The sequence below is a fragment of the Thalia democratica genome, unplaced genomic scaffold, assembly GCF_965202585.1.
Source record: "Thalia democratica unplaced genomic scaffold, ktThaDemo2.hap1.1 HAP1_SCAFFOLD_1239, whole genome shotgun sequence".
NCBI lineage: Eukaryota > Metazoa > Chordata > Thaliacea > Salpida > Salpidae > Thalia > Thalia democratica.
In genome coordinates, this window is record NW_028140138.1 from 1 (window position 1) to 10,000 (window position 10,000).

General features: G+C 30.4%; 4 non-coding genes across 4 annotated transcripts; all 4 read left to right on the forward strand.

Annotated features, from left to right (window-relative positions):
- Positions 1-820: 820 nt before the first annotated feature.
- LOC145848095 (5S ribosomal RNA) lies at positions 821-939 on the forward strand. The gene has a single exon (XR_014371710.1). It is a non-coding gene; the product is annotated as a 5S ribosomal RNA (ribosomal RNA).
- Positions 940-3,791: 2,852 nt separating this feature from the next.
- On the forward strand, positions 3,792-3,910 carry LOC145848082 (5S ribosomal RNA). The gene has a single exon (XR_014371698.1). It is a non-coding gene; the product is annotated as a 5S ribosomal RNA (ribosomal RNA).
- Positions 3,911-7,755: 3,845 nt separating this feature from the next.
- LOC145848089 (small subunit ribosomal RNA) lies at positions 7,756-9,563 on the forward strand. Its single transcript, XR_014371705.1, has one exon. It is a non-coding gene; the product is annotated as a small subunit ribosomal RNA (ribosomal RNA).
- A 182-nt stretch (positions 9,564-9,745) lies between these two features.
- Positions 9,746-9,898, forward strand: LOC145848083 (5.8S ribosomal RNA). Its single transcript, XR_014371699.1, has one exon. It is a non-coding gene; the product is annotated as a 5.8S ribosomal RNA (ribosomal RNA).
- The last annotated feature ends 102 nt before the right edge of the window (positions 9,899-10,000 follow it).

Sequence of the window (10,000 nt, forward strand, 5' to 3'; positions counted from 1 at the left end):
GCGCTAATATTGCTCGTGAATTGTTATTTAGTTTAAAAATATAATTTATATTACTTTTATTTTATTTTAATTCTATATAATAACTATTTTATATTTTTATTAAAAATTTTCTTGTTCAGTTTCTAAGCAACCACAGTTACGTTTATATGTTTAATTCTATTGTATTCTATATTTATCGATAATTTAATAAATGTTTTAAAAGACTATTCTGGTTTTCCACGCTCTCTTCAAAAATGTGAGTTCTTTTAATTCTTCCACTTAATTATTCATTTTAAAGTAAAACAACTAGTTATACATATTATTATATTATAATGTATGTGTATTAGATACTATTATTTTATAACATAAACATAGATGAGTTATTAAATTAAACGTCAAATATTTTATTACCTAAAATTAAGTTAATCGTAAATCTGATGTAGTATGAGATATTCTTTAGAAACTAACTATAAATATTCTTGAAGTAAAACAAAACCATCTATAAATAGAACAATGAGAAATAGTAAAACAAACTAAACACAACATGTTTATTTTAACATTGTTTTTTATTTAGTTTAATCACTTAATAAACTTTACTTCTAATCATAGTATTTAATATAGAATATAGTTAACAATCTTTTAAACAAAGTCTTAAATAAAGTTACAGGGAGTAATTGTAATTAAAACACCAAAAAAAAAGGTTTTAATAAAAAAAATACTTACATCAAGTTAAAATTTTATAAGGATTAATTTTAAAATATCAAATTGATTGTAAATCAAGTGCAAATAGGTTTTTTAAACAAACCGAAGGGTTTATAAAGGCTTGTAAACGCTTTCAAACGCCTACGACCATACCACACTGAGCACACCCCATCTCGTCCGATCTGGGAAGTTAAGCAGTGTCGGGCGTGGTTAGTACTTAGATGGGTGACCGCTTGGGAATACCACGTGCCGTAGGCTTTTGCTTTTTGAATTCATCTTTTTTGTACTATTTTTCTTTCTGACCTATTTATACTTATTACTCGTTTATTTACATTTCTTTAACGCTTAAAAGAAAAGTAAATTCTAGTTATTAGCAAATAAAAACGTAAGCCAATCAGATAACGTTATTTGCTGTTTAAACCAATTAGAGCGCTAAAAAAGTGGTTTGACCAGTTTGAGATATCGAAAAATAATGGCACCATCTTGTAGAGTACAATTTTCTGAGTTAAAATTAATACAATTAGTCTTTTATACTAAAACTTAAAGTTTTTTTGTCCAAAAACAAATAAAAGCGTGGCTACTTGAAAAATCAAACGAAAATAAATTTTGCACTTTTGTATTGTGAGTCATAATAAGTTATTTACTGTTACCAACAGATACTAGCAAAAGCTTTTTAAAGTTTTGTATTAACTTAATGTATTTGTAATTACTTTTACTTAATAGAAACTATTGAATTACGTTTACTTAGTTTACTTTTGTATGTGTATTAAATATATAGCAATTTTGCTTGAACTTAAATAAAGATTATTAAACTATTAAAAGAAAACTATCAAAGTTTACTAACTCAAAAGCTAAATCTTAGTTATATTGTTATAAACATTTATGTTGTAATTTACTAATAACTAAATGAGTTTATTTCAAACAAAAAGAATTAAATAATGTTATGTTATGTCAAGCCTACTATATGAGGTATATAGGTATATAAGGTATACAAGCTTATGTTTGAAAGTTATAATAATTAAAATAAAAATAAATATTTAGTTGGTAAAATTTGTATTTAATATGCTTTGAAATTAGAGTTAGTATAGATGTTTTTTTTTAAATATAATAAATATAAGTATTTAGTTACTAATAATAAACTAAAATACCAATTTTGTAGTTATTACAAAAAAAAAAACTTATCTTACTTAAAGTTCACTGTAATTGAAACATTATACAAAAGCTTTATAATTATAAGCTTTGAATAATTCTATTTGAATAAATAATAGATTCATAACTATATTCATGTTTGCATATTTAAATTATAAAAAGTTAGTGTTTTGTGTATTGACTTTATGATTATTTTATTTTAGTAACTGTTAGTTTTATACTTTAATAAAAGAAATATGGTTAACAAGTAAGTTAAAAATGAAAGAAGCATAAAAAAACACACTAATTAACTGCTTATTCAATAGTTTGATTATTTAATTATTTTTCTGTTATATAGTTTAATCGTATTGTATAAAAAATACAGAGGTTTAAAGTAAGTTTGAATAAAAATAAAACAAAACATATAATATAAGCATTAGTTAAAATACATAGTTTTTTTTTCTAAAAAAATTTAATTCTTTAATAATAAGTAGTAATTTAAATAAAAAATAATACAAGTAAAGTTATACAATATATATACTATAGTTTGTCAAACTAGGCAAACACTACTAGGCAAAAAACAAACTAGGCAAAAAACCTACAAAGTAGGCCACCACTACAATCCTATGTTCCAACTGGAAATTCAATGAGATCGTTACTGTACTTGTGATGAACGTTGATAATCCCCAAGATTGTAAGTCGAAGGCCTTACCCAACCTAACCAGCGCACTGGTTTTCTTACAACTGAATTAATCAACATTTATTATTGAATATAATCATTATTGATAGATAGAGGAATGTTGACAATCAACAACAGATTGTAGGTCAAAGGCATTACTCGACCCAAGTACCCACAACCTAGATTGAACAACATTTATTAGATAGATTTGTTTAATGATAGATAGAGGAATATTGTCAATCCACAACAGATTGTAAGTCAAAGGCATTACTCGACCCAAGTACCCACAACCTAGATTGAACAACATTTGTTAGATAGATTAGTTAGATAGATAAATAGTACAGTATAATCTCAAAGAATTTGAAGCCCGAACATTGAACGATAGTGGTGTTTCGTGACGACTAGCGGGATTCGATCTTACAACCTTCTGCTTATGAGTCAGCTGATAAGACCACTGACCCACCGCGCCACGACAAAGATAAAGAAATATTTTGCTATATAAATAGGTTGATTTTTATAATTTTGTTATACAGTGTCAATTACAGTGAACTTCAAGTAAGATATACAACAGTATATATATTTCCGAGTCTGACTTTGAGTACTTTTTATATATTATTAACAAGATTTTTTAGGAGTAATATCTGTTTAGTTCTTTAATATATCTTTAAAATAATAATATTTTTTAAGGTGTTTAAAACTTTTAGAAGCTGTATGTAATGTCTTTTAGTTTAATAGTTCTTTTAAATTAGTAAAAAAAATAAACATGGTTGAGTTATCAAATTAAACAAAATAGAACGTCAAGTATTTAATTACTAAAATTAATTTAATTAAAAAAAAATCTCAGGTAATCTAAAATGTCAGGAATTATTTAAAAATAAATATAAATTTAAAACTTATTATATTGAAAAGATTGATGAATAATACTCTTGAATGTATGCAATGTTTGTATTTGTAATGCAATAACATAAATGGATAGATCAATGACAAATTGTAAACATATTGTATTATTTTATTTTACGATTTTATTTTATTTATTTAATAATTCAATAAACTTTACTTCTACTTTTCCTGGTCTTAGGTAATTTATAGATAACAATTATTTAAACAAACACTTTTGTACAGTTACAATACAGTTTTAGTACAGTTTGGGAGTAACTGTTGATTAAAAAAACAAAAAAAAGTTAATTCAGGTTAAAATTTTATAAGGAATAATTTTAAAATATCAAATTGATTGTAAATCAAGTGCAAATAGGTTTTTTAAATAAACCGAAGGGTTTATAAAGGCTTGTAAACGCCTTCAAACGCCTACGACCATACCACACTGAGTACACCCCATCTCGTCCGATCTGGGAAGTTAAGCAGTGTCGGGCGTGGTTAGTACTTAGATGGGTGACCGCTTGGGAATACCACGTGCCGTAGGCCTTTGCTTTTTGAATTCATCTTTTTTGTACTATTTTTCTTTCTGACCTATTTATACTTATTACTCGTTTATTTACATTTCTTTAACGCTTAAAAGAAAAGAAAATTCTAGTTATTAGCAAACAAAAACCTTAGCCAATCAGATAACGTTATTTGCTGTTTGCTTATTTGCTGTTTAAACCAATTAGAGCGCTAAAAAAGTGGTTTGACCAGTTTGAGATATCGAAAAAATAATGGCACCATCTTGTAGAGTACAATTTTCTGAGTTAAAATTAATACAACTAGTCTTTTATACTAAAACTTTAAAGTCTTTTTGTCCAAAAACAAATAAAAGCGTGGCTACTTGAAAAATCAAACGAAAATAAATTTTGCACTTTTGTATTGTGAGTCATAATAAGTTATTTACTGTTACCAACAGATACTAGCAAAAGCTTTTTTAAAGTTTTGTATTAACTTAATGTATTTGTACTTAGTTTAAATTAATAGAGTTTATTTGGTTTACTTTATTATGTGTATTGAATGTGCTAGTATCTAAAAATAAATACAACTAAAACAAAACAAACAAGGAGAGTACTTGAATAGAACCAACACAATTTACAGACCAGTTGTGTACTAAATTTAAAGAAATTCTGAATAGTGAATATGCAATTATTATTATAAGTTCAAAGTTCACTTTAATTTAAATTAATGTATTTTGTAAATTGGTTTTATTTAATACGATAGTAGTGAATTACTTTATTTAATTTACTTTAGTATGTGTTGTATAACTTTATTTAAACCAGAAGCAAAACGGGATTATACTTTCAATAAACTACACAATTTACAGACCAGTTGTGTACTAAATAAAAAGCTATTGTGAATGGTGAATATGCAATTATTATTATAAGTTTATAAGTTCACAGTTTACAAAAGCTTTAGAATTTAGTTACTATTTTGTTCATATTTGCATATCTAATTTATGAAAAGTTAGTGTTATGTGTATTGGCTTTTTAATTTCTTTATTTGTAGAACTGTTAGTTTTATATTCTAAAGAAACATTTTTAAATAAATATGTTTAACAAGTAACTTAAAAATGGAAGAAATATATTGTATATATTGAACTATTTATATTTATTCTAGCTATTTGCTTAGTGTATTTATTAATGTGATTATTTTATTTTGTTGTTTGTCTTATAGTTTAATCGTATTGTGTTGAAATATATATATAACAAATACAGAGGTTTAAAGTAAGTTTAAATGAAAATAAAATAAGACATATAGTTGAAATATAAGTTTAAAAAAATAGTTTTTTTTTTTTTTTTTTCTTTGTTTGTTTGATTGTTTGTTTATTATATAATCGCGACGTGTCATTTTATTACTTTTAAGCATACTAAATATAATAATAGGTATAGTTATAGGAAAAATTCAATTAGTTTCTAATGTAATAAAAAAGTTTATTTCCACAAATAAATAAATACCTGAAAAATCAAATGAAAAATAAATTTCGCACTCCTGTATTGTGAGTCATAATAGGTTATTTACTGTTACCAACAGATACTAGCGAAGGCTTTTTAAAGTTCTATGTTAATTCAATGTATTTGTACTTAGTTTTATTAAAATGACAGTATTGATGGTTACGTTTATTAAGTATGTTTATTTAACGTTATGTAACTCAAGTAAAACCAGAAGCAAATAAGGAGACTACTTTCAATAAACTACACAATTTACATACCAATTGTATACTAAACTTAAAGCTATTCTATTTTATTCTTGATAGTTATTTTAAAGTTATTAAATTATACAAATGTATTTTGTAAAGTAGTTTTATAAAGTTACTATAGTTTATTTAACTTACTATAGTATGTGTTATATAATTTTAATTAAACCAGAAGCAAAAAGGGAGACTACTTTAAATAAACTACACCATTTATTGTTATATATAACTCTAATAAAACCAGAAGCAAAAAGGGAGACTACTTTAAATGAACTACACAAATTAAAAATATATTATTATTTATAAATCAATCGTGTTGTGTTTCAAAATACATTTTTCAAATAATGTTTTACAAGTATTTATCAGTTATTTAGTTTTCTTTTTATAGTTTAGCCGTATTGTTTTATTTATTTGTTATTATTTTTATTTAATTGTTTGCTTATTATATTTATCGCCATGTGCTTAAAAAATAAAACAACTATAAAGGTTAAAAAAGTAAGTTTAAATAAAAATAAAATGAAACATACAAAATAAGCTTATGATTTTTTATTATTATTATTATTATTATTATTATTTTTATTTTATTGTTTGTTTATTATATCTATCGCCATGTGCTTAAAAAATAAAACAACTATAAAGGTTAAAAAAGTAAGTTTAAATAAAAATAAAATGAAACATACAAAATAAGCTTATGATTTTTTATTATTATTATTATTATTATTATTATTTTTATTTCATTGTTTGTTTATTATATCTATCGCGATGTGCTTAAAAAATAAAACAACTATAAAGGTTTAAAAAGTAAGTTTAAATAAAGATAAAATGAAACATATAAAATAAGCTTATGTTTGATTTTTTTATTTTACTTTTATTAAATTGTTTGCTTATTATATTTATCGCGATGTGCTTAAAAGAATAGAACAAATACAAAGGTTTAAATTGTAAGTTTTAAATAAAATAAAATGAAACATACAAAATAAGCTTATGATTTTTTATTATTATTATTATTATTATTATTATTATTTTTATTTCATTGTTTGTTTATTATATCTATCGCGATGTGCTTAAAAAATAAAACAACTATAAAGGTTTAAAAAGTAAGTTTAAATAAAGATAAAATGTAACATATAAAATAAGCTTATGTTTGATTTTTTTATTTTATTTTCATTTAATTGTTTGTTTATTATATTTATCGCAATCTGCTTAAAAAAATAAAACGAGTATTAAGGTTTGAAAAGTAAGTTTAAATAAAAATAAAATAAAAATATAAAATAAGCTTATGTTTTTTTTTTTTTTTTTTTTATTATTATTATTTTTATTCAATTTTTTGTTTATTATATTTATCGCAATGTGCTTAAAACGATAAAACAAATATAAAGATTTAAAAAGTACGCTTAAATAAAAAATAATACAAATAAAGTTTATTTATAATAAATATATATATATTTAAAACATTAAAAAAAGTAGTTTATACATATTTTTTTTTATTTATTTCTTTTAAACATATTAAATAAAGTATAAAAAAGTATTAAAACATTTAAACGTAGCATAAATAAGCTTAAAACATTAAAATAATCGAAAAGAAACAAAGAAATTGAAAAAAATCGGAAAAAATCGGCAAAAAAAGTTCAACAGCAACATTTGAGCATCATACACGTATGCATTACTTTACACTAGTGAGAGAGACGTGTTTGTGCGTTCGGTCGACTTGACGAGAAAGCGGGCTTAAAGCATTACTGTTTAGCACCCGAGGCGCGGCTATTGCAGCGGCGGCGAACGTGCTATGTAAACGCATTGGAGCAGCGTATGAAAAACTACAAGCGTCCAGCGGCGGTAGGCTTATAGCTTTGCGAAGTCGTCGAGACGAGTAGCCGACGCAGGCAGGCACGGCTCGAGGCGGGTAACTGCAGCAGACAGATGGCGTGTTGCTGCTGACGAGTTAACCGGCAGAAGGCAAACGGTTGGTCGGGAGAAAGAACAGTCAGTTGTATAGCTGCATGCTGCAGTCGACGCGGGCTGGCGCTTTAAACAGCAAAAGGCCGGCGCCGACTTTCAGTAACGTTCGCAAGGCTTTTAAGCCGAGTGATAGAAAAGGTCTGTATTTATACAGTAAAAACGCTCAGTCGAGCAACGGGTTTAAACGCCCTCGGATAGTTATCTGGTTGATCCTGCCAGTAGTCATATGCTTGTCTCAAAGATTAAGCCATGCAAGTGTAAGTACGAGCTCACGTACAGTGAAACTGCGAATGGCTCATTAAATCAGTTATGGTTCATTTGATTGTACGCTTTTACATGGATAACTGTGGCAATTCTAGAGCTAATACATGCGTAAAGCGCCGAACTGACGTGAGGCGCGCATTTATCAGACCAAAACTAACCGGCTTTCGGGTCGTTACAATGGTGACTCTGGATAAGCTTGCGGATCGCACGGCCTAGTGCTGGCGACATCTCATTAAAGCAACTGCCCTATCAACTATCGTCGGTACGGTATCGGCCTACCGAGGTTGTAACGGGTGACGGAGAATCAGGGTTCGATTCCGGAGAGGGAGCCTGAGAAACGGCTACCACATCCAAGGAAGGCAGCAGGCGCGCAAATTACCCATTCCCGGCTCGGGGAGGTAGTGACGAAAAATAACAATGCAGACCTCGTACGAGGTCCTGCAATTGGAATGAGTACACTTTAAACTTTTTAACGAGTATCCATTGGAGGGCAAGTCTGGTGCCAGCAGCCGCGGTAATTCCAGCTCCAAAAGTGTATATTTAAGTTGTTGCGGTTGAAAAGCTCGTAGTTGGATATAGGGACGGCGAGGTTGGTCGGTCGAAAGGCTAGCACTGGCCTTGTTGTTCTTGTTGGTCGGTGCCTTCGCGGTGCTCTTAACTGAGTGTTGCGGTGGTCCGGCAAGTTTACCTTGAAAAAATTAGAGTGTTCAAAGCAGGCTTTACGCTTGTATAATGTTGCATGGAATAATGGAATAGGACCTCGGTTCTATTTTGTTGGTTTTCGGAGCACGAGGTAATGATTAATAGGAACGGACGGGGGCATCCGTACTGTGCCGTTAGAGGTGAAATTCTTGGATCGGCGCAAGACGAACGACTGCGAAAGCATTTGCCAAGAATGTTTTCTTTAATCAAGAGCGAAAGTCAGAGGTTCGAAGACGATCAGATACCGTCCTAGTTCTGACCTTAAACGATGCCGACTAGCGATCGGGCAGTGTCGAACTTAAGAACTGTCCGGCAGCTTCCGGGAAACCAAAGTCTTTGGGTTCCGGGGGAAGTATGGTTGCAAAGCTGAAACTTAAAGGAATTGACGGAAGGGCACCACCAGGAGTGGAGCCTGCGGCTTAATTTGACTCAACACGGGAAATCTCACCCGGCCCGGACACAGCGAGGATTGACAGATTGAGAGCTCTTTCTTGATTCTGTGGGTGGTGGTGCATGGCCGTTCTTAGTTGGTGGAGCGATTTGTCTGGTTAATTCCGATAACGAACGAGACTCTTACTTGCTAAATAGCTGCTCGACCCATTGGGTCGGAGACAACTTCTTAGAGGGACTAGTGGCGTTTAGCCACACGAGATTGAGCAATAACAGGTCTGTGATGCCCTTAGATGTTCGGGGCCGCACGCGCGCTACACTGACCGGATCATCGTGTGTTCCCTAGGCCGAAAGGTCCGGGTAATCCGTTGAACCCCGGTCGTGCTAGGGATAGGGACTTGCAATTGTTTCCCTTGAACGAGGAATTCCCAGTAAGCGCGAGTCATTAGCTTGCGTTGATTACGTCCCTGCCCTTTGTACACACCGCCCGTCGCTACTACCGATTGAATGGTTTAGTGAGGTCCTCCGATTGAGCCTGGTACGTGCGGCAACGCACTCGCCGGTGTTCGAAAAGACGATCGAACTTGATCATTTAGAGGAAGTAAAAGTCGTAACAAGGTTTCCGTAGGTGAACCTGCGGAAGGATCATTAACGAATCGAAATTTGATTTCAAGCGACGTCTCTTCTTCGAAGGGACCGAGCCCTGTAACTGTTATAGTTCGGTCGCGTTGCTTTCTGACAGCGGGAGTAATAATTCAGCACGCAAGTGCTGGCGCGGCCGCTTCTTTTTGAACACGATTTTTTGGTTGCATTGAGATTGATTAACACGAGAGATCTCTTAGCGGTGGATCACTCGGCTCGAGCGTCGATGAAGGACGGAGCTAGCTCCGAGAAGTAATGTGAATTGCAGGACACATTGAGCATCGATATTCTGAACGCGTATTGCGGCCTCGGGTAATCCTGGGGCCACGTCCGTCTCAGGGTCTTTAACACACCGATCCTTTCATTAGTTTGAAAGTGCCTGCGACTCGTTTCTTAATTAAGGAGCGTGTCGTCAAAGACAGCTGGTCTGGCGATTTCACAGCTGA